Source organism: Lonchura striata, chromosome 4A (assembly GCF_050655825.1).
Source record: "Lonchura striata isolate lonStrDom1 chromosome 4A, ASM5065582v1, whole genome shotgun sequence".
In the NCBI taxonomy this organism is placed as follows: Eukaryota; Metazoa; Chordata; class Aves; order Passeriformes; family Estrildidae; genus Lonchura; species Lonchura striata.
Genome location: NC_140742.1, coordinates 12,343,142 through 12,370,304, shown reverse-complemented (window position 1 = coordinate 12,370,304; position 27,163 = coordinate 12,343,142). Strand labels below are relative to the sequence as shown.

At 44.0% G+C, this 27,163-nt stretch overlaps 1 long non-coding RNA gene across 1 annotated transcript; it reads right to left on the bottom strand.

Annotated features, from left to right (window-relative positions):
* Positions 1–16,530: 16,530 nt before the first annotated feature.
* On the bottom strand, positions 16,531–26,788 carry LOC146763283 (uncharacterized). The gene is made up of 3 exons (XR_014952477.1): positions 26,246–26,788; positions 20,365–20,450; positions 16,531–19,646 (listed from the first exon to the last, which is right to left on the bottom strand). It is a non-coding gene; the product is annotated as an uncharacterized LOC146763283 (long non-coding RNA).
* Between the last annotated feature and the right edge of the window lie 375 nt (positions 26,789–27,163).

Sequence of the window (27,163 nt, the reverse complement as noted above, 5' to 3'; positions counted from 1 at the left end):
AAGAGCTGAAGAATTTAGGTCCTAATTTTGCAAAACACTTTAAAACTTGCTTTTGTTGGTAGGGAGTTAACAGGGAGGTTATCCTGCATTAAGTCCTAAATTTGAAGAATGTTACTAAGCTTTGCTCAAGGCTACACAATATTCTGTTTTCTGTGAAGTAGGATTTGATCTAGGGCAAAACTGAATGTGGGATGGATTCAAGCACAATTTATGCTTGGGTTCATTCTCATGAAGCTTCATCTGCTGAGTGTTTGCAGATTATGTATGGGGGGAGCAAGGCTGGATTAAATTGGTTTAATTCAAGTTCATAATTTCTGGAGAGTTTTTATGCTACTGTGGGTGAAAAGAGAGCTCAATTTGTGGATTAAGTTGTAACAGCAGCAAATGTCAATCAGCCAAGGAAAAGAACGAGTATTATAGCACTTCAGTAAGTTACAAGCACAGGGTACAATCAACATTTTTATTAATACAGGTGAGAAGTTCTGAGCCTGCTTGTAAGTGTACAGTAGTTACTCATGCACTTTCAGAGTTCCTTAGTCAGTGCTGTGCCTGTCTGTGAAGTTTCATATTGAAGTAATTCTGAATGAACAAGTAATTGCAAGTAAATAAAATTAATCCCTTGCATTAAATGTTCTTAATGTTCTTTTAATTCACAGCTTCTTTTTTTTTTTTTTTTTTTTTGGCACAGCATGTGCTGTAAGAGAACAGTAATGCTTTTATTCTGTAATTCTAGTTCGGGGCGGGCAAGAAAGCAACAATATTTGAATCCCTGTTTCAAACTACTTCCTGAAAAATAAGTTTTTCCTGATATAAATAAAGGAATTGTCAGAATCCACTTTTCTCAAATGTCAAGGTCAGCTAGATGTTTTTAAATTAGTTCATGCCAAGGGAAATTAATGAACCAGTAAAAAGATACAGAGGTTTGGCTCTGTGAATATGTTGGTTAATCATCTGAGAGTCCACTAAATATGCTTTTGAATACTTTCTTGACTTCATTTCTTTATACCATTTAAATAAATCATGGTCACACTTCAGTTTGCTAGGAGACATATCTCCACCTAAGTGTTCTTGGAACCTTTTTTAGTTTTATATTAAACAAATATAAAGTTTTATAACCAGTATGTGGAATAATGATAGCAGTTATTCTGCAGACACTTTAGCTACATCAACAGAGGTGTAACATAAAACAGGAATACAGGTTAAAGGGTTTTTTTAAGGAGTAATCTATGGAAGTGAATGGGTATCTCTGATGGACTTTGCAAATACTACAGGGTGATAATTTCCCAAAGATTAATTCCTCAGATGCTGCCACAACTTCTAAGACTTCCCACCCACATTCTGGAGAAAAGAGGAATAAGGATTCAATTACTGACATCCATGGAAACTTCATCCTCTCAGAGCTCTGAGCATCCCAGCAGACCCAGAGCATGCTCCCTGCTAGGAGCAGGGCACACACTGACAGCAGCAACAACTGAGCTCTCTTTCCTCAGCAAGCTCAGTCTTTCAGGATTATTTTTAATTCTGTGTCATCATGTTGATGTCTTTTCACGGGTTGTTTTTCATCGCCTCTCACTGGAGAGGCAGATTTGTAGAGGCTGTACAGCTTTTGCCTGAGGTTTTCCTGATGACAACTTCATGACTGGGCTGTTTCCCCTCCTGGCTTATTGCACTGCATTTCTCTCCATTTTCATCTGCACACCGAAAAAGCACAGGCACTGACTTATGAAAATGCAAACTTCTTTTCCTCCTCCAATTCCAGCTTCATTCTTTCCTAAGAGGGAAATTGAGGTTTTAAGTCAATAGCTTGACTACTTCTAATGTGAATTGATGGTAGATGTGAGAGGTTTAATACAGCATTGCAGCTCCTTCACTTCTGTTGTGAACTCAAGAACATTCTTCAAAGAACATCCCCCAGGCATGGGCTGCTCTGCTGACACCCCAAGAGACAAGCTGATGCCTTTTGCTGTGAATCACAGCAGCCCCAGAGGTGCCAGGAGGGGAAGAGTCTGGCTGATGATCACGGGGGTGTGAGAGTAGCAATTGGGAAAGTGCAGACCAGGAGCACCCTCTTCCCACGCCCTCGGGAAGGGGACATGGCCAGCACCTGAGGGAGAGGCTCCCCTGCAGAGCTCTCAGAAAAGGCAGCTCATGGATGCAAAGGCAAGAGGAAGTTTTCCCTCTGCCCAGCCCTTCCTGTGGTGCCTGGATGTGGCAGCCAAGGCTGGACCACTTACCCGACAGACTTGGCCAGGGCTTCCCCAAGGGAGGAGACCAAGTCCCTCCAGGAGGTTGGTGGCCCTACAGAGACATCCCCTCCCAGGGACCCATGGTGCTGCTTGAACTTCCAGCTCCCTCCCTTTCTCAAATCAAAATTCCCCCTAACCTCAGACTGCCAGCCCATTCCAAGACTTGCAAAAGGAAGGAGTTAAACACACACAACATCTGACCTCCCAGAGGAGGGCGGATAATTGAGCACTAATTGGAGCATCATTTTAAAAGCCATTATGGATTTTATTTGCAGTTCAGTAACTGCTTAAATGTCTGGCTCTAGGGCAAGGGGGTGATGCTCAGCCTTACTGGAATGGTAAGGTGCTTCTGTAGGCAACTGCGTTTGGACACTTTCTGGTTGTGTTTCTAAGAGCTGAAGGAGATACTGGTTCAGTGATAGCCTGGTTTTGCAATGCAGGCATTTTTAAATCAGGGCTAAATTGCTGACAGCTTATTTGATGATCACACATTTGTTTCACTCATCACCAACACAACTGGTAAAACCAAAGCAGATAACCAGAGTCCATAATAAAACAAAGGCATTCACAGTAGGTACTACTAGAGGAGCAAGTGGATCTCATTTCTAATCACAGAATCATAAAAACATTCAAATTGGAAAAGATCTTTAAATTCATTAAGTCCAACCATAAACCCAGCACCACCACCCTGTTCACCACTAAACCATGTCCTAAAGTGCCAGATCCAAATGTTTTTGAACACTTCCAGGGGAGTGACATTAAGGTCCCTCAACTTTATGTGACACTGGAGCTATGGTCTCTCCACTGTCCTTATCTCCTAGATAAGGACGGTGGGCAAATCCCAGGAAAAAAAAATCCCAAAGCTAACCCTGTTGCATTCATCTGATCTATCCTCTCTTGCTGTTCCCCACAGGGCATTCCTGCATTGCCTCATGGTTCAAAGAAAGTTAATTATTTAACAGAGAAGTAAAAACATTTCCTTGATTTAAGTAATTAAATTTTAAGGCAACTGTGAGAGGAAAATTTCACTATACAGGAACAAGAAAAAAATTGAGCTAAGAGATGAAAAAAAACCCAAGGGAAAATAGTGCAAGGTACTGTTTTATTTATCTATCTAAGGGCAGCAGGGAAATTCTGATGTCACTGATGTTCTGACTACAAAACATGGTGCAGAATGTGAAGGGTCAGTGAGCTGCTGGCCACCAGTGGTGCCAGGAATCACCCCTCTGCCCCATGGCCTGCCCCTGCCAGCAGAGCTCACCAGAGGGACAGACTCATCTTCTGGCCTCCTCAGCTCCAGAATTTGGAAGCAGATACTTCTTTTGGAATACAAAGCTTACAGGGCTTCAGATGTTTTCAGAGCCTGGACCAATCCTGTGCCCATTAGTCAGAGAAACATTTCTTCCTCCTCTGAAATCCTGAATTGTCTTTCGGTCTCAGATCTTATGCCAGAGATTACCACTGGTTAATTATGTTGGTTTTCAATAGTTCTCCCTCTAGCTGCATGTCCAACAGTGAATTGCCTAGTTTATCTCTGCAGTAACCCACATTCCAACTCTGCTAGGTTACATTACACCATAAAAAAAGGCACAGGAGTGACAACAACAACAACAAAAAAGTGGCTACATCCTTAGGAGCTCTGAGACCCGTTAACTGAGGTGTGATTAACCACCTGATTTGTGCAGTACTCAGCAAGAGCACTCAGAAGAATTAGCATCCTGAGGAGAGCACAATAACATCCTAAATCTTGGCCCTGGCTAAGTAGCAACCTACATTAATATTATAATAGTGTAAGCTAAACCAAGGAATATAAAGGACTGCATCACATTGATTTCCACATGGATCCAGAAAAAATGAAATACATTTTCGGATTTTGAAAAAAACTGACTTAAGATCAGCTTTGCCTTGAAAGGCATATCGTACCTGCTCATATTAATAACTGTTGGCTTTTACCTGTAATAAAACATATTTGAATTATTTTCTAGTTATTCTGTAATTGCGATAGAAAAAAATGAAGATAACTATAGAGCTATACTAAATGTGAACCATGACACCGAACATCTGTGAACTCCAGGTCAGGCAACATGAGCAGGTGACAGGCTAGAAGTGCAGATTTTGGGACTGATAGTTGTTCACAGGAGGACTATCATCTATAATTTCAGCACTCTTCAGTGGAGACCACGTCAGGCTGGAGCTCTGACAGCAGGTGAGGTGGGTGGCTGTGTAGGAAGCAGGAAGGTGGGAATCTGGGCATGGTTTTGTGCATGCTGAGCTGGATCCATGGCTTGCAGTGACCTGCACCCGCCCTGTGACAGATTGTGTGCAGGTCGGGTTCCACACTTGACAGGGCAAGGGAATGTGAAGTTGTCTCACTGATAAAAGGAGGTTGAATGAGCAGTTATTGGTGAAAACCCATTGTGGAAACCACGCTGAAGAGGCATTACTCGACAGAAAGACGCTGCAAGATCAAGGAGGCAAGTGTTGCCAGAGGCATGGTAAGAGGTGGGCTGTGTTCTTAGAGGAAGGGCTGGGCTTTTGGCAGCCCAAATCCCTGTGGGAGAGACAGAGAGCTGGTGAGACACACAGGTTTTCAAGTAAATGCTCAATTGCAACATCAGGTTGATAGGTCCCCAAGTGACTCCAGCCTGCCAGCCTCTTTCTCACCACCTCCATGCCTCACACCACTGCCCAAATCAGCCTAATTGGCACCAACCAGTTCCTCATTGCTCCTTGTTAAATTAGCTCCACTCAGATGGATTTGGCCTTAGCAGGTGGTTGCTTTTTAGCTTTGCTCTCCCTGCTCTGTCACGGGGCAGCCGGGTTGGTTTCTGTGGGTGACTGCTGTGCTGCTGGGCCAGGCTGGATCTGCTCCAAGGCTCTGGGGCTTTCACACCCCCCTGCCTGTCAGAGGAGGGGCACTGCTTGGCTCTTTCTCTCTGCAGTGAGAAGATGAGGCACAAGGCCTGTAGAGCTTTCTTGTTATCTTCCTTTCTGCTTTATGTTCATCTGGAGTGAATTCAGCTGCAAAGAGATAGATGGACCACAGAGTTCTTGTAGTTTAATTTGAGATTGTCACCCAGAGGTATTGGGGTAATTATCTTTCTAAATCAGTGCATTTTGACAATGTAGAAAACAATTTGGAGTCAAACAGGGGTCATTGATTTGTTTTATTCTTGTACAAGAATGACAAATTATTGCACCAACAGTGTGCCAAGGTTGATGGTAAGTACAGAAATGTGTCATTTCTCTGTCCTGCCTGGAATGAAGATTTCACCCTTGTGTGCTCTGGGTTCGGTTTATTGAAATACAGAAAGCAGCATGAAAAAGCAAATAGGAGCTCTGCACAGCTGTGCACTGGTTTTGCAAAGAGACACAGGTGGAAACCAAAATGCAGGTGAGAGAATAGCTGGAATAGCTCAGCATGTGAAGAGGCTCATTGCTTGTTGCTTTGCTGCAGGGTGGTAGGTGACAGAGAAGGTGAAGGAACAAGGGTGCCTGAACAGAGCTAGGGATTGATTAGTGTAGAAATTGTGTTTGCAAAGGCTAATCTCTGAAAGTAATTGGCATTATCAAACCCAGCTCTCAATTCATGTACAGTCAGGGTACTGCCTGGTATATCCTGCCCGTTTCACTTAACACCCAAGAGCTAGCAGCAGTTTGTGCCAGGAATATGGGATGACTCATTTGAGCTGTTTTGTTTGAAGAAATTAGGTCCCTGATTGCACTGGTTATTCTGAAGCCTTCCTCACTGAGAAGAACAAAGTATGCCCATAAGATGTGAAAGGTTTCTTTTTTTAGTATGCAAATAATGTCCTTCACTAAGTTTATACTTTGTTTTATTCTTTGAGGTGAAGGGTGCCCTCCATGCTCTGACAAAAGGTGGTACAGCACATACACACCAGGCAAGAGGTTGTTCTTAGGCTAGGTTGTTCTTGTCTAATTTATCATCGTGGGACAGCAGGGGTAGCAGGCACCTCTGGAGATCTGGCCCTGCTGGCAGCAGAACCAGCCAGAACAGGCAGCCCAGTGCCAGCCCTGCTTGTTTTGAGTATCTCCAAGAACAGAGAGTCCACAACTTCTTTGGGCAACCTCATTCTTGCATTTGACTACCCTCACAGTAAAAAACTAAACAGAAACCTTTACTTTTTGCCTGTATTTCAATTTTTTCCTGTCACTGTGCTCAGAAGAATCCATGATGGAGAGTTCTTTGCTGTCATTCCATCAGGTATAAGATCCCCAGAGAGACATTTTAAGCCTGGATGTATTCTTATCTTTTCCAAAATATGTGGTTCAGCTGCCAAACTTGTGAAAACACAGACTGTTATATCCATCTTTTTGTGTCTCATCCCCCAACACCACAATTTTATTGGTCTGTTCTTGCCAGCTGTTGCTCTGTTTGCCATCATCCTCTTCTGGAGGACTGGATGTTTTCCCTGGATGCCAGTCAGCCTCTTTTGCCCTTCACATTGCCCTCTTTCCCATGGCATGATGGCTTCCAGGCTGAAGGGTGGTAGTGGTTTGGTGGCCTGCCTCAATTTAGGCACCCACAAGGTAGCCAGACCTTGGTCCTAGAATCAAGGGGGTTTTTTTCTGAGGAGAAAAAAATGAGATAAACTTGATTTTTCCTTAGTACATATGTTCAGTAAGGCAGCAGCTGTAGAGCTGCCAAGAGGAACTCGGGAGAAAAATGAAATATATGGGTTTGGGGTCTAGTTTTTTTCTGTTTTCTAGTAGAAGGCAGCATTATTCATTTAGCACAGTAAATTGCTAAGCTTCTAGTTCATAAACAAAATAAGTAGTTGAAATAATGAAATGATCCTTTTAGACCAGGCACAGAGTTGGCATTGCAGCCCTGCTTCTCCTGAGAGCTCAGCGTGTGCCCTGGAGCTCCCAGAGCTGCACTACTCCAGCAAGCGCTCCAAGCAGGAACTGGCCCTTGAAAAGGGTCGTGGAACACAGGGCTGGAGCTGGCAGGCTCAGCAGGATGTGCTCCTTCCAGGCTGAATCCTGGCAGTAGATGGGGCAGGTGGGTTGGGAACCAGCTGGAGATATCCAGTTTCCAAGTGTGCTCTTCCTTAGCTCTCAAGTGAGCAGAGCACTGTTGACAGTTCCATGACCTCCACAGTTCCTTCTCCCACCGGGGTCAGAAAGAGAAAGCAGGCAGAGGTTCAGGACTTCAAAATCATATTCCTTTAGAACTGCAGAGCTTCTATTCAGACAAGGAACTCAGAAGTAGAACCTGAAAATATACAGGTCCTTTCATATCTGAATATTTTCTTTTCCCTCACAAACAAACATTCTCTTTTACATGTAAACACCAATATTTTCTTCAATAAACTTCCAGCAAAGTCTGAAATAGCCATGTCTCTCCAGAAAGTCACATTATTTGAATAATTCCTGCTTCAGACAGGCATTTAGGATGCAAAATTGTCTGAGTAAAGCACCCCTTCTTCTCACAGTGAAAAAAACAGTACTTCAAAGATGAAGACTCTCAAAGATTCATGTGGTTTTACTGCTGTACTTATGCTGCATTTATATTTATACTGTAAATATCAATTCTGTGTTTAAGGGGTTAGCAGACTGTTTGTAGCAAGATAAATTTTGATGTTGCAAATTGCATAGGGAAAGTAGGAAATGAAGCTCTAAACCACAGGATAATTGGCAGAGTTTTGATATGTGTTGTGGGGTGGGAAAAACGTAAAATTACTTACCTGTTTTGGGAAGCAAAACATCCAGAAAGGTTCTAGTTTCAAAGGAATCCACTTTTTGATTGGCACATCCATCAAAACCACCCACTATTACCTGACTGAAGTCACATGCTCAGAATCATAGAATCTTTTAGGTCAAAAAAGACTTTTTAAATTGTTGAGTCCAACCACTGATCCAGCACTGCCAAGCCCATCACTAACTCATCCCCAACTGCCACATCTACACATCTTTTAAATCCCCCCAGGGATGGTGACTCTACCACTGCCCTGGGCAGCCTGTTCAACAACCTTCTCTACAGCCCTTTTGGTGAAGAAATTTTTCCTAATATCCAATCTAAACCTCCAATGGCACAAGAACAGGTCATTTCCTCTTGTCCTATTGCTTGTCACTTGGGAGAAGAGGCCAACCATCACCTGGCTACAGCCTCCTTTCAGGTTGTTGTCTAGAGAAATAAGGTTCCTCTGAGCCTCCATCTCCCTTAGCTGCTCCTCCTCATTGCTGTGTTCCAGACCCTGGAACCACAGGGTTTTTGTTGTAGTAAGGAGCAACCTTCCTGACAGAGGCTTTTGGCTGGAAGGTCCTCCATCCTCTCTGATACATGGGATGTGTGCACTACTTAGGTTATGTTGAATGAAGCCCTTCCCTATCCCAGCATCTGCTCTGAATTTCTGTGTTTTGGGGATTTTGTAACTATTTGAAGAATCTCTCTGTAATCCTATATCATCAAGCACACTGATCTGGTTTTTTGCTTATTAGCTTAATATATCCTGCAGGTGGGTGTTTTTATTTCATTGCAAGTCAGGCTGGAACTGCCAAGCTTCTCCTTCCCTGTTTGTGGCTTTTATAACCAAGAAGAAATAAATTTTGCTCACTCTAACAGCCATGACCTTTTCAATCTCAAGTGCTTGCACTGAATTCCATTTGAGTTAGCAATTTTTCCTCCAGCACCCAGAAAAAAACTCTTCACCCTACAAATAACTTTCACAAATGCAAAAACTCATTGCTAATCAGTCGGGAGAAATGTCTGGCATTTGGTGAGACTCGTTAAGCTGGTGGCTCTCAACATGTGCACTTCTGTTAAAGGGCATGGGGAAGGAGGTGAGATGGTATTTGCAACCAGCCTCTGCTGCTGCTGGAACATCTGGGGCACAGAGGTGATTGATCAGGAGAGCTTAAGCAGCACTTAATTTGCTGCTATTGATTTTCCACCAACGGATCCATACAGCTGCTCCATCCAGGCTGCTGGACCAAGATAAAAGGTACCTACTTCTTATTTCCTTTGCTAACAGCATGGCTGAGCTTGTTGTGGTGGGGAAACCCACCCCACACCACATGGGAGGAAGGCAAAGGAGAATCCCTTGGTTTTCAGGGTGAGTGGACAGTGAGATGGAATGAGAGCAGGCTGAGTGGCAGATCCCAGAGGGTTGTAAGACAGGTTGGGGGCCTGTCACTGGTGGTGTCCCCCAGGGTTCAGTACTGTGCCTGGTGCTGTTTAAGTTGTGCATCAGTGGATAAACACTGGGTGAAGGGTAGATGCCTCCTCAGCAGCTTTGCTGACAACACAAAGCTGGGAGGAGTTGCTGGTAGCCCAGAGGGCTGTGCAGCCCTTCAGAGGGACCTCAACAGGCTGGAGAGATGGGCAGAGAACTGAAAAAGTTCAGCAAAGAGAAATGCAGGTCCTGCACCTGGGGAGGAATACCACCAGTACAGGTTGGGGGTGCCCTGCAGAGCTTGACTTGTACCAGGATGACTGGAAAGTGGACTGGAGAGCAAGAGGAAGTTGAACCAGTGTTTGGCTGGAGGGAAGTTGGCCTGACAGAGGGTTATGAAGCCATCAGAGGCACCCCCTCTGTCCTAAGCTGGCTGAGACACTTCATGTTTGTTTTCATAGCCTTACACAGGAAAAAAAGACTAGTTATTGAGAGAAACATGCCATATGCTGTTGCATATGGCTGAAACATCTGCATATGTACCCAGGGATCTGATATATGTGATGAGCTTCTGCTACAAATCTAACAGTGAAGAAATTATCTTTTGGATTTTCTTAAATTCATTTTTTAAAACTACCTCTAAGGCTCTTTGAAGGAAATCAGCCTCCTGGCTTTGTCTTCGTGGGATTTTATGGAACCTGCAGGGTCCAGTGAACATAGAAGGTACTCACAGTTGTTTGTCTAAGAGTTACCAATCCTCCTGCCATCCCCAGGGATGTCTGAAGATTGAGTGAGTTGTCCCAAACTCTTCCATTAACCACTGCTACCAAGTAAGCAGCAAAGGAGTGAAGTAGACTGAAACCAAAATCATTCAAACAACCTAAACAGATGCTTTTGCACCTTCCATCATCCTTTTTGCCTCAGCTGATTCCTATGACTTGTGAAAGTAGTAGAATATAAAGAAACCAGAATTTACTGTGTTTTCAAAGGTGACATTGTTAAGGTAAAAAATTTAATAGAGTTACAAAAATAAGATGGACAACAAAATCTTTATTCATAGCAGTTTGGATGAAATGGAACAAAGAATACTGCTTCTCATACTTAAAGATGTCACTGATAATGCAGCTGACTAGATAATCCCAGACACTCAGGAGCAGTGACTGTAGGAGATCTGTTCATCATATATGAAAATCCTTCTGTTTTCCCCAAAGTTAATGTTAATGTTAATCAAGTTAATGTTAAAGTTAATCAAAGTTAATGTCTTCATCAAGGAGTTTATGAAACACTGATTGTATGTTGTGTTCATACAGCACCCAGCATGAGGGAATCTCCCATCCTGAAAACAGTTGTTAGACAAAAAGGATTATGGAAAATACCATATATGGGGTAATAAAGTGGTATCTGCTTAGTTCCCCACTGAGCTAGAGGGATGCCATAGGAGTCTGAGACACAAAGTGCTTCTGGACAGAGAGAGAGAGAGAGCTCTTCATGAGAAAGCAAAACATTCCAGCTCATTCAGTTGAACCTGTGGTGCAAAATTCTCAACCACATGTAAGTTCCCCCAGACTTTTAAGGCAGAAGTCATAGAATCACAGAGTCATTTAAGCTGGAAAAGAGCTCTAAGATGATCAAGTTCAGCTGATAACCCAGCACTTCCTTGCTTGCCAATAAACTATGTCCCTCAGTTTCCCATGCACAAGTCTGTGGATCCTTGTTTTTTCCACCTCTCAGCTGGAACCCCTGAGCACCACTGTGTGTTTGTGCCCCTTAAACTTGCAGGTTTTTGCATTTGCTGCAGGGAAATTGCCTGTGGGTGCAGACAGGGCAAGGGGGTGACAAGGAGATTGGAGGAATTTCCAGGCTCCTGAAATGCTTCACTTGTAGCAGTGCCCAGAGGAAGCAGTGAATGAAATCTCCTCATAATGAGGTTACTCACTTCTTAATTCAGTATTAAAATTATCTGTTTCAATATTGAATCAGCATTTGAGAAAAATCAATGAAAAATAGATTGTAAAACCATCTGATTTGTGGATGATCTTGGGTGACAACTACTGAAAAAATGAAAGAAAAGAGCCCAGACTGAAGTCCTGTGCTTCAAAATAATACAAAGTAAGAAATAATATATCATCAGTTCATTCAGTATTGCTTGCAACCTGATCTTTTGTACCAGAGATATGAGAACATAAGATTCCTACAGAAGGTTTCTTGGATGGCAAAAATTCCTAGATACTGCTTGAATTATGTGCCAATAGCTCAGCATTTGTGGAAGGTGTCGTCTAATTAAACCAGAATTTTTAAGTAGCAGACAGCATGAAGACCAGTAATAAGAGAGCAAAATCCATCTGCGTTACAGATGGGATATGCAACTCTAATAGTATGGCTTTAGGCAATGTTTAATTGAGTAGTTAAATTATCTTTTCTGGACGGGAAAATAAATTACTGCTCATCTCTCCAATTTATTTTAGCTTCTCCACGTTCTGTTTCCTGAGGGAGTGGTGAGGGAGTGTGGGACATCCCCAAATATGCCTGGGATGATTTATTCACCCCATGTACCATAATTTCCCCTGCAAGGAGAATGTCTTATATGCATGTGGAAGTTGGTGTGTATATAACTGGCTGTATTCCTCCCTTGTCTTGCAAAGAATATCTGCTAATCACTGTGGTGCTAATCACAGCTGTATGTTACATACATGTGTTTGTGTGGTTTTAAATATATTCTTTCTCAAAAAGCAAGAGAGAAGATTACTAGTTCAGCATCCTTCAGTGAAATCAGGAGTGTGGATCTCAGTGGGACCATGCAATTTGCTTATGAAGTTTTTCCAAGCTTTGAGATAGCCTGAAAATCTCCACATTGACTCATGCCATTTTGTAGAATGGGTAATTTGTGTCAAATACCCTGAGGACTGTTACTCTTCAGGTTGCCTAAACTCAACCAAATGAGCAGACAGTAATGCATGATACTCTGTGTGGTACCTGGGAGCAGAACTGAGAATGTTGGACAATTTCAGTTGATTAAGTATTGGATTCATGTGATTCCATCTGCCTGAACATTTTCCAGGGTCAAATGTCTGCACAAAGGCATAGCCACGCTGCAGTGTGCTAGTCTGTGTGCTTTGTGCTGGCTACAGGAGCACATCTGGTGTTCCACCTGGGGTGGAAATTTCTGCCCTCAAGTCACTCCTTGGAAAGTCTGGAGCAGATCTGAGTTGGTTGGTCAGGCTGGTAGCTGACTGCTGGGCTGTGTTGTGTGACTGTGATGTTTTTCATCAAGTGCTCTGAGCCTAAAAACAAATTTCTCACACCTTGCAGAACTACAACCCAAATCCCTCATGATGTCTGAATATTTGTGAATGTAGGAACAGGCCTCTGTGCATGGCAGACAGCTGGGCTCAGTTTGCCCCTTTCCAAACAAAAACATGTCTTTCTCTCCAGGTGGTCACATCCCAGCCATGGGCCTTGGCTTGTGAGCTGGATGAGATAACCATGTTCCCCTTGTGTGGCCTGAAACTCTGCTGCAATTCTGGGGGACAGGGAAGGGTGAAGCAGGTTTCAAATCACTTGGGGAGGAAAGGCTCTGTAGTAGTGCAGGAGAATCTTGTTGCTATTGAAGTAATATTATCTCTGAGAATAACTGATGGGACTAGAGAAAATTACTTCTAAAATTACAGGTGGTGTATTTTTCCCCTTGGTAAAAGTTTTTTCTAACAAATTTAATAAAAGATTGTTTTAATGAATATGTATGCTTATTGCCCAGAAGCTCCATGGGTTTTAGAAGATGCCCTCAGGGGAAAATGCTGATTGGAAGAGCCAAGGGTGCAAAGTTGATACCTCAAACTTCTCTCCAGACATGTTGAGTTCAGAGTGCTTCCAGGCTGTAGATGTGCAGCATGGTCAGTGTGAGCCCTGAAAAGCTCCTTTGCTTGGTGTGAGCTGTCACAATTTAAATTTTTTAAATGAAGGTGCACAGATGCTTTTAAAGCTGCCTGGAACATGAATTTAACATACACAGTTTGTGAAAGGACTTGACTAGCCCACTGCTTCTCAGTACTCCTGTCTCTCTTAGACCAGTCCAAGTTTAGGGCTCTCAAGCAAACAGCCCTGAGGCACTGCTCTGTGGCAGGATCAATGCTTTGGGAGGTGCCTACATCATAAGGATGAAAAGTTGTTCTCAGGACTACGTAGAGAAGTAAATATATATTTTACTGCATGTCTCTGCACATCCATAAACGATGTTCCAGATTGCAGTCCTTGGAGGGGCCAGAGCATTGTGTACCAACTCAGACACTGCCCCAGGCACGGGGCATGTGCAGCTTTCCAAGGGGACAATTCCAGTCAGGAAAATACACGGAGCAAGTGGCTGAGGCTCCTGTAACATCATCTCCATCTCCCACAGGCTGCTCACAGCTGCACCTTCCCCACTGCTGCAGTAATTTTTTCCACACAGAGCATCACCAGTTGTCTTTTAGAACCTGAATCTGTCTTCTGCAAGTTGTGCCTGGTACCAAAACAAGCTGCACAGTGATGCAGCCAATGCAACCACCTCCATTGCCTGGGGGTTTGACCACCTCTGAGCCAATTGTTACCTCCTAATCTGGGGTGATGAGTTTCTCAGGGCCAAAGCATCACCTAAACAGAAAAGACAGCGTGATTTAAGAGTAGATGCACACTCAGGGTTTTCCTTCTCTATACTTGCTCCTCAGTGTCCCCAGTTTAGTTCTTGCACCCTAACCTGAGCCCTTCTTATCATTGTGCTGTCTCACATCCCAGATGAGAAGAATGATGCTTCAGTTCATAACCCTGCCCTTTTTAGTGACACTTCAAAGAAATCAGTGTAGTGATACAAGTGATTTTATTGAGTTGTAGGCCTGTATTTTATGCTCTGAAGGAATACTTACTTCACATAAAGGCTTTGACATTTTTATAGAAAAGGCTATAACTGTGTTATTCTATACGAGGAAGAATTTATTAAGCCTAGATCTGGATCTCCTTTTATGTTATGCAAATGACTAATAACAACCCTTCTTCATTACCAGCTCAGTGCCCAGGCCAGGGTTATTAAATCCCCCCTTCCCTTCCTTCAGTCTGCATCGATCAGGCTGCCACATTAGGCTGCAACACATCATCAGAATTCATAAAACCAGCCCAGACTTGTACAGGGATACAGGGCTGCAAAATTAAAACCCAAGTTGCAGAATACTATGGTTTTTTTGCCTGTTGTGAGAGGAGCAAGCCGAGGTATTTTGGGGCATGGTGTGTTGAGTGAGGCATGAAAACACCTTGTTTACTTGTGATTATGAAAAATTTCACAACCACCATATAGTGTGGGGAAAAAGTAAGGCTTCCTTTCCCTCACTAGCAGATAACACATCCTGCTTTTTTGTATTTTCAGGAGTGGTTTCTACTGTGTTCCATTCAGATGTGCAACCATCCCTACACCTCCCTGCTCTGCTCTGGTCCTGGATCTCACTACACTGGGCTGGGGTGCCTGTGACACCAAGCAGGGCTGAGAAGATGTTACTGAATTCTGAGTGATGTTTAGACATTCACACTGGTAAGATGAATCTTATTTCTCAAAAAAATCTTTGAGTGTGTTGGAGATTGGTTTGGGGGTTGTGTGAAATGCTAGAAGTTTGAAAGCAAGAAGGACTATTCATTATGTAAAATCAACAGAATAAGAAAGCCATCCCAGACTCGTTTGTTGCTAGATAGCTGGGGGCAGTCCCAATAAGAGGTGTATCCCAAAAGTAAAGCCCATTTTTCCTCAATCTGGGATGACCACACAACCACTGAATCTGGGCAAATGAGCTGAGGACAATAGTTGCTTCTCTGGCTTCTGTATGCTCCGAAAATATCAGCTGAATCAAGTCCTGTAGGTGAGAAAAGTAAAGGAAAACCTTGTTTTGTGGATGTGGATGGGATTTTGTGTGGGCTAAACACCAACTGTTCAGCATCTTTTGTGGATGGATCTAGCCCAACTGATCAGAAGTGGCATGTGCTGAGTGAAAAAATACATATCTGAGGGAGTTCCTGGCCATCATTTTATGGATGAAAGGAAGAAGAAAAAGGCATTGCTGTGAGTTTCATTTTCTTTGCAGGGAAAAGTTATTAGTGTTCTTCCCAGAGCAGCTTCAGGAACTGTAATTATGCTTTTCTGTATCAAAGGAGAAGGGTGTTTACACCTGACCTAGTCTCTGGGTAGATGAGATATTTTGTCTTGGGAAATTGTCACCTTCAGGCTGGCTGCTCTCACACAGCTAATGCACAGCACAATTTTCCCCCGCAGTGTAGTTGTAGCAACCTGCCAGTGTTCACCCAAGGCAACAGCAGTTTCCTCTGTTTTCATACTCTTTAAGTCAGACTCTGGCCTGATGAAGTGTTAATGTAGATTCTTCAGAGCTCAGTCTGTGATTTCTGCTATACAGCATTAACTTCATAAAAAAAAAAAAGTATTTGTATCCCAGCAAAACACACAATAAAAGTCATCATTTAGATAGAATTTCAGGGTTATTACCTATAGTGAAGTCTGGATTGGTGTGAGCATCACCAGCTCCTGCTCTTTCTGAACTCAGGTCCAGCCTTTCATTGCCCCCCTGAGCCTGCCCCAGGTCTGCTGCAGAAAGGGCTGTGATGTGCACCAGCGGTCCCAGTGCGAGGACAGCCGTGTGCTGGGGACTCTGCTGCTGCTGGGTCCTCACAGGTGCTGGTGTGGTTTGAGCCTCTGTTCAGGTCTCTCGCAGCTCACTGATGAGCAGAGCAAGTAAGGACTTAAAAGCTGCAGGCTGGAAATGAGAAATAGATGGTGGGTTATAAAATATTATGCAAGTAAACTAACAGCTCCCTTTAACAGCCAGAAATAAACTTCTTTGATGAGGGTTCAGCTATGATTTCTTCTATACCGAAAAAAATTCAGAAAAGTGCAGCCAGCTTCTAGAAAAGGCTTAAAACATGGGATTTAATGAGAGATAAATAAACCTCCAGACCCAGCCATCCTTCCAGGGCTGTCGGATGGGCTGAGCTCTCCCGGCGGCCCGAGCCGGGCGGTGCCGAGCCGGGCGATGCCGAGCCGGGCGATGCCGAGCCGGGCGGGACGGTGCCGCTCTCATTCCCGGCTGCGCAGCTCCATCTAGGGGCTCGGAGCGGCGGGGCCGGGCGGGATTCGGGCAGGATTCGGGCAGGATTCCGGGAAATCGGCCGCTCCCGGGGCCGTCTCCGGAGCTGCCCCCAGCCCTGCTCGGGAAGGATTTTGTCATCGGGTGTGCGGCGGTGCTGCACCAGCAGGGACTGAGCCTGGGGAGTGCCGAAAGGATTTGGTGCTTTAGGCAAGCAGAGGTGACTCCTCTTTGCGATGGCACTGGACACGAGGCTCTTAGAAGCACCCACTTTTCATCAGATGTCTTCTCGAGCTTAACCTGATTAAATTTCTTCAGTGAAAGGACACTCGAAGAGCCTGCCCAGGAAAGTAGTGGAATTACCATGCCTGGATGTTACATTGCGCTCAGGCTATGCTTTTCCCCAATTCCAGGGACCCCTGTGACTGATCAGATAAGCCTGGTCCCCTCCTTCCTGCCCTGATGGGGTTGGTGGAGAGCCAGAGAAGCCCTCCCTGTCCAGAGCCTAGATAAGCCCCAACCCTTCCTGTTCTCCCTCTTTCCCCCTCTCTTTCCCCTCGGACCTCATGGAATAAAGAAGCTGGACAACCACATCGGGGTGAGAGACTCTTTTGAATCTTTACCCATCTCCTGATGTTCTTCCTCTCAAGGCCTCGTATCTCTGGGCTAGCCTAATAATTTGAGGCTGAGAGAGGGTAGAAGCATCACCTGGAAGTGTTAAAAAAATGTGCAGATGTGGTGCTTGGGGACATGGTTTACTCAAGGACCTGGCAGTGTTGAGTTAATGGTTGGACTTGCTGGTCTTAGAGGGTTTTGTCAACCTTAATGATTCTGCAATTCTAAATTAACTCGGGCTTACCTCAAGCCTCATTTGGTGCGATTCACTCTGGTTCACTGAGCCTCATCCCTGTGGTGAAAGGAGCTGTGAAACCCAGGTCTGGGAAGCAGGCTCAGGGCACTTGCTGTTCTCCTCCGTGGAGGCATTGCTCACAGGGAGGAAGGGAAGAGCAGCAGCCAGGCACCACCGTGCCCCTCTGAGCTCAGGCCAAGAGCTCTGCTCTCTTCTGGGCCTCTTTGCAGGCAGTAGTGACCTACAGTTAATCAGGGTAAGGCTTGGGGTGCTGACAGGGCAAGTTTCTGGTATGGTTTTCTGTGTTGAACTACGTAGAAAGGACTTTAGTGACGTTCTCTGAGGAGGACCTTGTTTTCCAGCTCCTCAGGAGGCTTTGCATTGCTCATGTCCTGTGAAGCTTCTCAGGTGGGAGGAAAACACATGAACAATGTTGTGCTCTGGGAAGGAGTGGGGCATTGCAGCTTTCACATGTGGCATGAAAGGGGGGTAAAAAAAGGCTGACCCTGTGGCATTATGCATTATCCTTTATAGAAGAGATAAACCTAAAAGCATGCAGTTTCTGAATGCCTAGCATAGAGAAAGGGCTGGGGAACTCAAACTGTGAGTGAAGGTGCCCTGCTCCAGGCTTGCTGGGGAGCTGATGAGTGGTAATATATGATCAAACACTAATTGCCTTCAAATAAGAGGAAAACCCGCTCCAGGCCAGCTGACAGGAACCTGCTGGCTCTGTTTGATGCATATTCTGAAGCACATCATCAGCAGAGAGTCAGCACAAAAAGTCATCTCATAAGTATTTACTAGTTAATGATCCCAGGGGAAAGATCACAGTTTTGCCATAGCAGTGAAAAGGAGACCCTAATCATTAACTGAGTTTACAGGTAACCACAGTTACATTATACTTAGCCGTTTTCCACTATATCAGAATAATTCTGAGGGGTCCTTCTAAGCTGAAGAAGAATTGGCCACAAGAACAGACCTTTCCTCTGTATGCAACAGTCAACATGTCTTAACATGGCATTTCACTGAAGACTAAATTCCTACTAACTTCAGCAGAAACAGTAAAAAGCAAAGGAAAGACCAGCAAATGAAACATCTTCTGGCAAGAAAGATGCAGCGAGATTCAATGAAATGTGAACATTATTTATTTAAAGAGTGATTGCCATGTAATTGGTGGATGCCAGTAAAACAGGAACATCTGTCACCTGGCCTGGAGCTAATGCTCCCATGCTCATGTCCTGTCCTTCATGTGATCAGTGTATGACATTTGCTGCAGTCTTGAAGCAGAGCTTTTAGTGTTTTATATTTTCTAACATGCTTAATTAGCAGCTTTAGTAATTGTCTATCAATTCTGCCATGAGGGGATGGTAGAGCAGAGACCTTTCATGCAGCACCAAATGGATAATTACTGTGGGCCTACCACTATTACTGAAGCAGCTAGTTCAGCTCTGGATGAGGGAGAAGAAGGGGATGCAATCCTTTGGTGAAAAGCCTGATGGAGGGAAAGTGGTGTTTTCTCATTTTGACACAGAGAACAGGAATATGTGCATGTGGGAGGAGGGCAGTCATGGGGCAGAGACCTGAGGTAATGGAAAGTTATGACAGTGGAAAGAAATAGAACCCTGCCCAGACTTCTGCACCTTCAGGTCCTCCAAGGCTCTCTGTTCTTCAGCAGCTTCTCACAACACACAAGTGCCCACATGCAGACCAATTAGAGGATCACTGATGTGTTTGCCTGTGTGCTGAAAAGACCAGAGGTAATAGGAAGTCTGAAAGGAGGGGCCATCCTGTAAAAAGGAAAGGCTGAGAAACACCGGTCTCGGCAGCTCACAGGGTGCTTTGCCTCCTTCTTGTCTCCCTGTGACTGCACCCCATGCTGCCAGGGTCTGTGAAGCAGACCTGCTAGGTCTAGAGCAGGTCTAGAGCAGACCTCTCTAGCACTGCCTGCTAGAGAGCCACTCCATGCATCCCTATCTGCCCCTATGTTCACCAAGGGGTCTTCAGTAGCAGGCTTGAGTTTTTTGTCTCTTCACTACTAGTTTATGTAAAAAATCAGGAAAAAAAATCAAGCCTAAGTCCTGAAAACCTTCAAAAGCTTCAGCTGTTTTCCCATGTGAGTTTTAAAGGCTGTAACTTGTGTTCCTGGTGAGATCTCAGAAGAGCTTCAGGTGGGGTTTCCACATGCCTAAGAAGAGGATCGCCAGTTCTGGTAGCAGAAGAACGAGTGACTTTCTCCTGTCTTTTTGATATCTTCAGATATGAAAATCTCCAAAGCTCCAGATTTTCATATTCCATATCCTCCCTGTGGTTAAAGACAAAACAGATCTCTATTTGCAATTTTAAGGTGTAGAAATGAACCTTCCTCATAGATATTTGATTACAACGTTGTACAGGGACTGCTGCTCAGTGACACATGCTGCACTCCCCATTTTCCCAGAGCAAAGCTGTCATGGGTGCTTTGGATAAAGCAAAGCACTTCCCTGAGAGCCTTTCCTGAGCGAGGCTGCCTGTTGATTCACTCTGCAGCATCTCCTCCTTGTGCATAGCAGGAAAGCTGGGCAAAGAGAAAAGCCTGACTTGCAGCTCTCCATCCTTCTTGGTGGAGAAAATATGAAGCATGCTACTCAGTAAATTAAATCTATATATTCATGGTGTCCTTTGAGCAGTGTTCATTCACCTGAAAGCCAAACTAAGGCTCTGGCTGGATTCAGATTTTTTTTTTGGGGTGAGTACTGGATCCAAACAAATAACTCCTGTCACTGTAGCTGACCTTGGAGAATTGTATTAGTTAGTGAAGCTGCCAAAAGCAAAGAACAGAACTGAAGCCACAGCATCAGTTAAAATTTAGCTACTCTATTAATTAAGTCTTGTTTACATCCTAAGCTGCTGGTATCCTGTGTGGCTATAAGTGTATTACCATTCATTTTACTGGAGAATGCAAATAACATCACTGCAATACTGATGGATGGGTTAGTATGTAACAGCATGGTGGAAAAGCTGATAATTTTATAAAAGCATACATTTCGTTGTGTGGATGGTCCAGTGTGCTGGATCTCTGCAATGCTCTCTAGGACACAGGATGAACAAGGACTATTTTTCGTGTCAGCTGCAATGAAAATAAAATAGAGATTTTCAGGAGCAGTGAGAAGGCAAAGCAATTTTCATGTAAATGATGATGTGAAACTCATCAGGAATTCTTCACTTTTAGGACTGACAGGTTTTTTAAATCCTCCCACACAATGCAGTCATATAGTAGTATAACTAATTGTTGTACTATAGTATTATTTACTCCCAAGCACTGTCTTTCTTATTGCTTGTTTAAAGTACATGTGTATGTATGTGTTCAAATCTATCAATCTTTCTAAACCAAAACTTTCTGCCTTCTGTCTGCAAACAGCATCACCCTGTTTTCATCTGACCCCAAATGCTGAGGAAGGTGGTAATGTAACCTCTTGGTCAACCTGACTGCCAGGAATTTTCTTCTACAACAAAAGTAAAGCAAATGGGCATGGCTATGATCCTGCCTCTCCAAAGGATCCTTTCCCTCTTAATCTCCACCAATATTGATCTGAAAGCCAAAGAGGAATGCTTCACACCAGGCCCTTCTAAAGAACAGGAGAATGCTTCACACCAGCCCTTACTGAAGAACTTACTGGAGACCCAATTTCTTCCTGCTTCTCGTTCCCTGCAAGCAAGGAACAGCTGAGGGCGATTCTGCTGCTGAGGGCATCCTTTCTAGGAAAAGGGCTGATAGCCCAGAGCTAGTAGGCGTAAAGTATTACAGTTCCCATTGCATTAAACAACATCCTTTTATGAGCAGACTGTATGCAACATAAAAGCCATGGATGTTTTTGTACTCTGTAAAATGTGTCTTTAGATCTGTCCAGGGAACAACTGCTTTTCCAGTTTATTTGTATGGGTGGAGATGAGGAATGCATTCAATGTTTGTTGCACAATCTCCTACTATTGTGACTGAGGGATCACTCTTCTCCTACTAGTCGCAGTGCTCTGAGCCCTGGTCTAGAGGTTGATGTACCAACCCCAAAGCCTGGTCTGCTGATAAAAGTTATTGCCTAGTTGCATTTGCTCTAGCTGTTCTTGCTTCCAGTGGTGCCTGGGAACTCGAAAAGAGAACAGGGTTTTTTTCTCTGTCACCTGCTGGGACCTGGTGCTGCCCAGCTGTCCCCACTCAGAGCCTGCAGAGCTCTGGCTGCTGCAGGACAAATCCACTCCAGGAGCAAGCCAAAGAGGGGAAATGGGGCTGGTGGCAGGTAGAGCTCATACCTGAGCCTCAACCCTAATTAGTTTTCTAGTGTAGGTTCAGAGAGATTCCTCAGAGAGTCAGGTAAGGAAGATAAACACCAAACACAGAATAAATGCAGAAGATGCCACATAATCCTAGATAACAGTTTAGTGCTTCTGTGTTTGCATGTAGAAGTAGAAGCATCCCCAGTCATTCATGGTTTTCCTGGGCTCTTAGAGCAGCCCAATGGTTCTTTGTTGAATATCTTTTTCCTTAAAAAATTTCTGTTGTAAATTAGAAAGTAATCTCCCCTTTGTGACCCTTTTGGTTAAGGTGGAAAGTGTTTGTGGTCTGCCTCAATAGAACAATAATGTGGTATTTTATCTAATCATCTAGTGTGAAATTAGTCAGATGTGACTTTTTTGCCCATGTAATCAACTTGCAATCAAAGAACAGACTTTCAGCAAATGAACGGGTAGAATTTCTCTATATAATTTGTCATTGTACTCTTTTATCCTCCTACAGTGGCAAATAAGTTAGAGAATTATCCATAGTCCACCCACCTCCTTTTTCTGTCCCACAAAGAGAGTTACACTTATGGCAAAAGGATAAATATAACCATTATATTGTCTCAGCAGCTGGAGGTAATGAGCTGAGCCTTAGTCCATCCATTGGAAGACCTCTGAAGATAATGCTTTGATCCATAACAACATTCCTGGTGAGAAAAGAGTCTGAGTCTGCACAGCCAGAGCCAGGTGCTGGTTTGATGTCTCTGCACTTTGGAATGGGAACAATCCCTCAGGGAGAGGGTGCAATGAAAACAGCCCATGAACTGGTGGAATGAGGTCATGTCTGGGGAGCTCAAAACCAGAAACTGTGGCCAGAGAAACTTCTTTACACAGAAACTGTGTAAAGAGTCCACCAGTTAAAGACCCCACTGAAACTCCTGTAATGCCTTACCAATACTAAGATTTCTTCTGTTTCAAGAGCTTTGTTGTGGTCTCTTTTAGACTGTGAGTTTCCTTTCATGTATTGGATATTCCTGTTAATATCAAAGTTAATTGTCATGGCTGTTTTTAAATTGTTTAATGGCCACTGTATTAGAGTTTAAATAATTCTGTACTGTATTGGGTTTTGTGGCAAGGTTTTGGTGGAGGTTAAGAAGATACCAGAAGCTTCCCCTTTGTCAGAAAAATCAATGTCACCTGGCAACAAGATGAACCCATCGCTGGTTGAGGATGAGGCTATCAGAAACACCACCCCTATAACTCTCCATCTTCACAAAAACCTTCTGCATTTTCCACAGCTAAATAAAGCCAAAATAGCAATGGGAAGGGGATATGTTTTCCCTGCATTTGTGCTAACACACACTAGTTTTTGGAAAAGTACCCCCTCCAACCTGCAAAAAAATTTGACACTATCCATTTTGTAGTCAGCACCTTTTGTCTGGGCAGGGGTATAGAATGTCACATACTGATTAAACTGCATATAATTTGTAAGACTTTGTTTACATTTGCCTCTACAGAAAAAGTGTCTGTTTCCTTCAGTATCTAGAGTTTCACCTGAAACTGGTAAGTATTGTTTGACCTATATCAGCTGCAGGAATTAAATCTTTCCCACTCTGTTTATGCAGGTACCACATGAATTACACAATACATGTGGAAGGCAGCCACTTCCATCAGCAGCCCTATGTTTTCTTTGCAAAATGACAGCAATACTAGAGAGAGGTGAAAATTACACTGTGAGACTTCCAAGTTCCATTAGCTAATGGGGGTGTCTGAGCTCTTTGCTCTAACTTACCTTGGGATGTGCAGTAACAGGGAATATAGCTTTATAAAGCCCAGATAAGTGCTTTCTTTGCCAACCCAAGCATTAATGTCACTGTGGTTCTGTTCCCACAGAAGATGGGTGGCCAACTGTGTAACATGCTCTGTTGGGTTTTCAGCCTGGACTATCATGGAGCATTCCAGAGTTAGCCAATCCATCATTTCATCTTTCATGAAACATCTTTTCTGGGTGTAGAGGTTCACAGAACAGATAGATATTTATTTGTATGTCATTCTTTTTGATATATTACCATGGAAACAAATAATTAAAAAATACTCTCAAGCAGGTGGGTTTGTTTTTAAATAATGTCTTTTCAGTTTTCACCTTTCCAGCTCTGCTCCTGTTGGGGGATTGGATTCTCTTTCTGCATCTGCCACTAGATGGTATTGCTTTAACAAGCACCTTCCTGCCTCTTCTGCGCCCTTGAGACACACAAAAGCAGGGGCTGCCTGTGTTTTTAATATTCTTCAAGCATCTCCTGACAAATGTTGAGGACAAAGCCTTACAATAGCAGATATTTAGTCCCCACAGCTGGCAGCTTCTTGTGCTTGCAGCACAGTTTCTGCTTAAGGGCAAGTTTTATATTTGCTCTATAATCCAGAAGGTAAGACAGGTCTGTAGTCTGCCTGAAGTTTCAGAATACCTGATGTATAAAATTTGAAACAAACAGACAAAACTTTGTATACTCTAGGTCTTTTAGCTAATAGAAAAATGCAAATAAAATGTTTTTTTTTTCTTTCACAACTGCAATATTTTTCTAACACTTTTGTATTTCCTTTGTGTGCTCACAAAAGAAAAGCAGCTGATATGCAGGAAGTCATTCAGCAAAATTGTTATTATTCTAGGAGATGAAAACATCAATGTGGTGAGATATGAAGTAACTTCATATTAAAAGTTAATGACTTGGGCGATTGAGCCTTAAATTATTTGCTACTTCCTAATCCTTGATATGCATCTTTATGGTAAGTTTATATGATGTGAGACTTACTCCACTTTTTTATTTCCTTGTTTTGTTGTTCTGTTATTAAACTTTCTTATATCATTGCTTTCCTTACTGGGAAAACAATCAAGAAAGTCAAGCTGAAAGTGGAAAGAACATCTTCTAGTGATTAGATGTTCTCTGTACCCACATTCATAATTTTTCAGTGGTGTAATTACTATCTTAACTCTAACTTCATGATTTTCTAAAATGATTTGTAATTACTTTACTTGTTTATAAGTAAACAAAACCTGCTCCCACATTTCGGTTGAATGTTGAGATTGGCTAGCTGAAATTTTATTAGGTGTTTTGAAGAACTATTTGGAAGTTTTAAGCTTGAGTTACACACCCTGCATCCCCACCTGAGTAGTGGCTACAAAGGGGCCCTGTCCATGCCAGCCCCCTCCTGCCCCCTCATGCAAGCTGTCACTTTGCTGGCTCAGGTAGCAGTGAGTTCAAAGATGAGGAGGGCTCTTCTGTTTTAAAAGAACATAAAATTGGTTGGGTTACAGTGAAAGCATGACCCCAAGAGCCAGACCTGACCCCGTAAGTGCTGAACAGTTTGAACTGTGCTGCATCATAACAAACACAAGGGAGCTGCCAACTGAGCTATGTTCATTGCTGGAAAAAAAAAAAAAAGTGCTTTTAACAAAATTCACTTTCTTTCATGCATGTTGGAGAAAACAAAATAAAATGCCTCAGTATTTGTAATCAGAATATAGAAAATCAATGCTGCAGACAGTGCTGCTCCTTGCCTTCCACTACAGCTGCTGGTGCCCATTTAGTGTCCTCCAACCCAGGTGAAGGAAACTCACTCTGAGTAAACTCTGAGAGGCAAGATCACAGCAGGAACAACCAAAACCAAAGTGCTTCTTTCCTCATCTTACTGATTGCAAGGAAAGCAACCATCTTGTGTTTCTCCTCTTCCAAGGTATCAGGATGACCTGGTGGCTCAGGAGGGGAAGAAGAGGCTGCTCTGCCATGCCTTGTGCTGTATGGCACTGCAGCAAGGAGCAGGGCAGAGGCTGCAGGAATGCTGGATGGCTGCATGCTGCAGGAAAAGATGAGGAAGGAGTCATGTGGAGTTAGTGACTCACACAATTAAGGTTTGGCATGGCTGAGTGGCAAGATAACAACATGATTTTACCATAAAAGGGCCAAATATGTTATTACTGTGGTATATGAGATTCAATTAAATGGCAACATAAATTAAACAGCTTCCAGAGCTTTTGTTTGGAAGCTTGCAAGGCTTTATTTCCTGTAAAAGCTGTTCATTGAGTAGCAACAATTAGTTCCCCTGCAAATGAGACTGATTGCACAGCAGAGACTGTAACATTCTAGGCTTCTGTTGAAGAGCTGGGTTCAAGTCCATCCTTTGGTGAGTATTTAAGTGGAGTAGCTTCAGCAGGAATGTGAATGAATAGCCTGAACAGAGTGTAACCTTGGAAATGCTTAGTGCTCATCAGGCTGCAGGAGAGCGAATGCTGCAGGAGTCCTTGGACTCTCATATGCAGCTCCTGTTAGTTATGATGGGGATGGTTTATTTTAGATTTTTTCTTTGGCTGGAAAAGGAATTTCAATTTAGTGGCAGGAGAGCAGAAAACCTTTAAGTGAACAAACCTCCCTCCTAACGGGATGACATAGAGACAATTTGCAGTCTCCTTTTCAGAGAATGTCTTGGCCCTGTGTTATTTCATTTGAAATGTTTTGTACTGATAAGTTCATCAAAACATCTTAATACCATAGGTTTTATTGGCTCCAAAACCATGGTCATTTCCTGGAAAGCCTCAGCCTTCACCCAAGACATCTGACAGCAGTTTTGCCATACACAAACACTCTCCATATCCCTCACCTGTAAGCAGCACAGATGGCACCACAGTTCCAAGCTGGCAGTGAACCTGCTCAGGGTGTTTTCCCTGTAGTGATGATGATTTTGCTCAAGCCCAGCTGAAGCTGCTGCTGTGGTCCAGGTGCCAGGTTGTCCCCCATTGCCACATCTCTCTGGCCCCTCATCACTCCATCTCTCTGTCCCTTCATTCCTGCATCCTTCCATTCCTCATTTCCTCCATCCCTCAGGCTCTCCACCTCTCCTTCCCTCCAACCCTCCATCCTTCTTGTCCCTTCTTCCCTCCATCCCTCTGTCCCTCTATTCCTCCATCCATCTTGTCCCTCTGTCCCTCCATCCCTCTGTCCCTCTATTCCTCCATCCATCTTGTCCCTTCCTCCCTCCATCCCTCTGTCCCTCCATCTCTCCCTCCCTCAGTCTCTCCATCCCTCCATCCCTCAGTCTCTCCGTCCCTCTATCCCTCTGTCCCTCCATCCCTCCCTCCCTCCGTCTCACAGTCTCTCTGTCCCTCTGTCCCTCCGTCTCTCCGTCCCTCCCTCCATCCCTCCCTCCCTCAGTCCCTCCATCCCTCCCTCCTTCAGTCCCTCCGTCCCTCCCTCCCTCAGTCTCTCCATCCCTCAATCCCTCCGTCCCTCCATCCCTCTGTCCCTCTGTCCCTCCGTCCCTCCGTCCCTCCCTCCCTCCCTCCGTCCCTCCGTCCCTCCATCCCTCAGTCTCTCCATCCCTCCATCCCTTCGTCCCTCCGTCCCTCAGTCCTTCCATCCCTCAGTCTCTCCATCCCTCCCTCCGTCCCTCCGTCCCTCCGTCCCTCCGTCCCTCCGTCCCTCCGTCCCTCCCTCCCTCTGTCCCTCCGTCCCTCCGTCCCTCCGTCCCTCCGTCCCTCAGTCCCTCCATCCCTCAGTCTCTCCATCCCTCCCTCCCTCC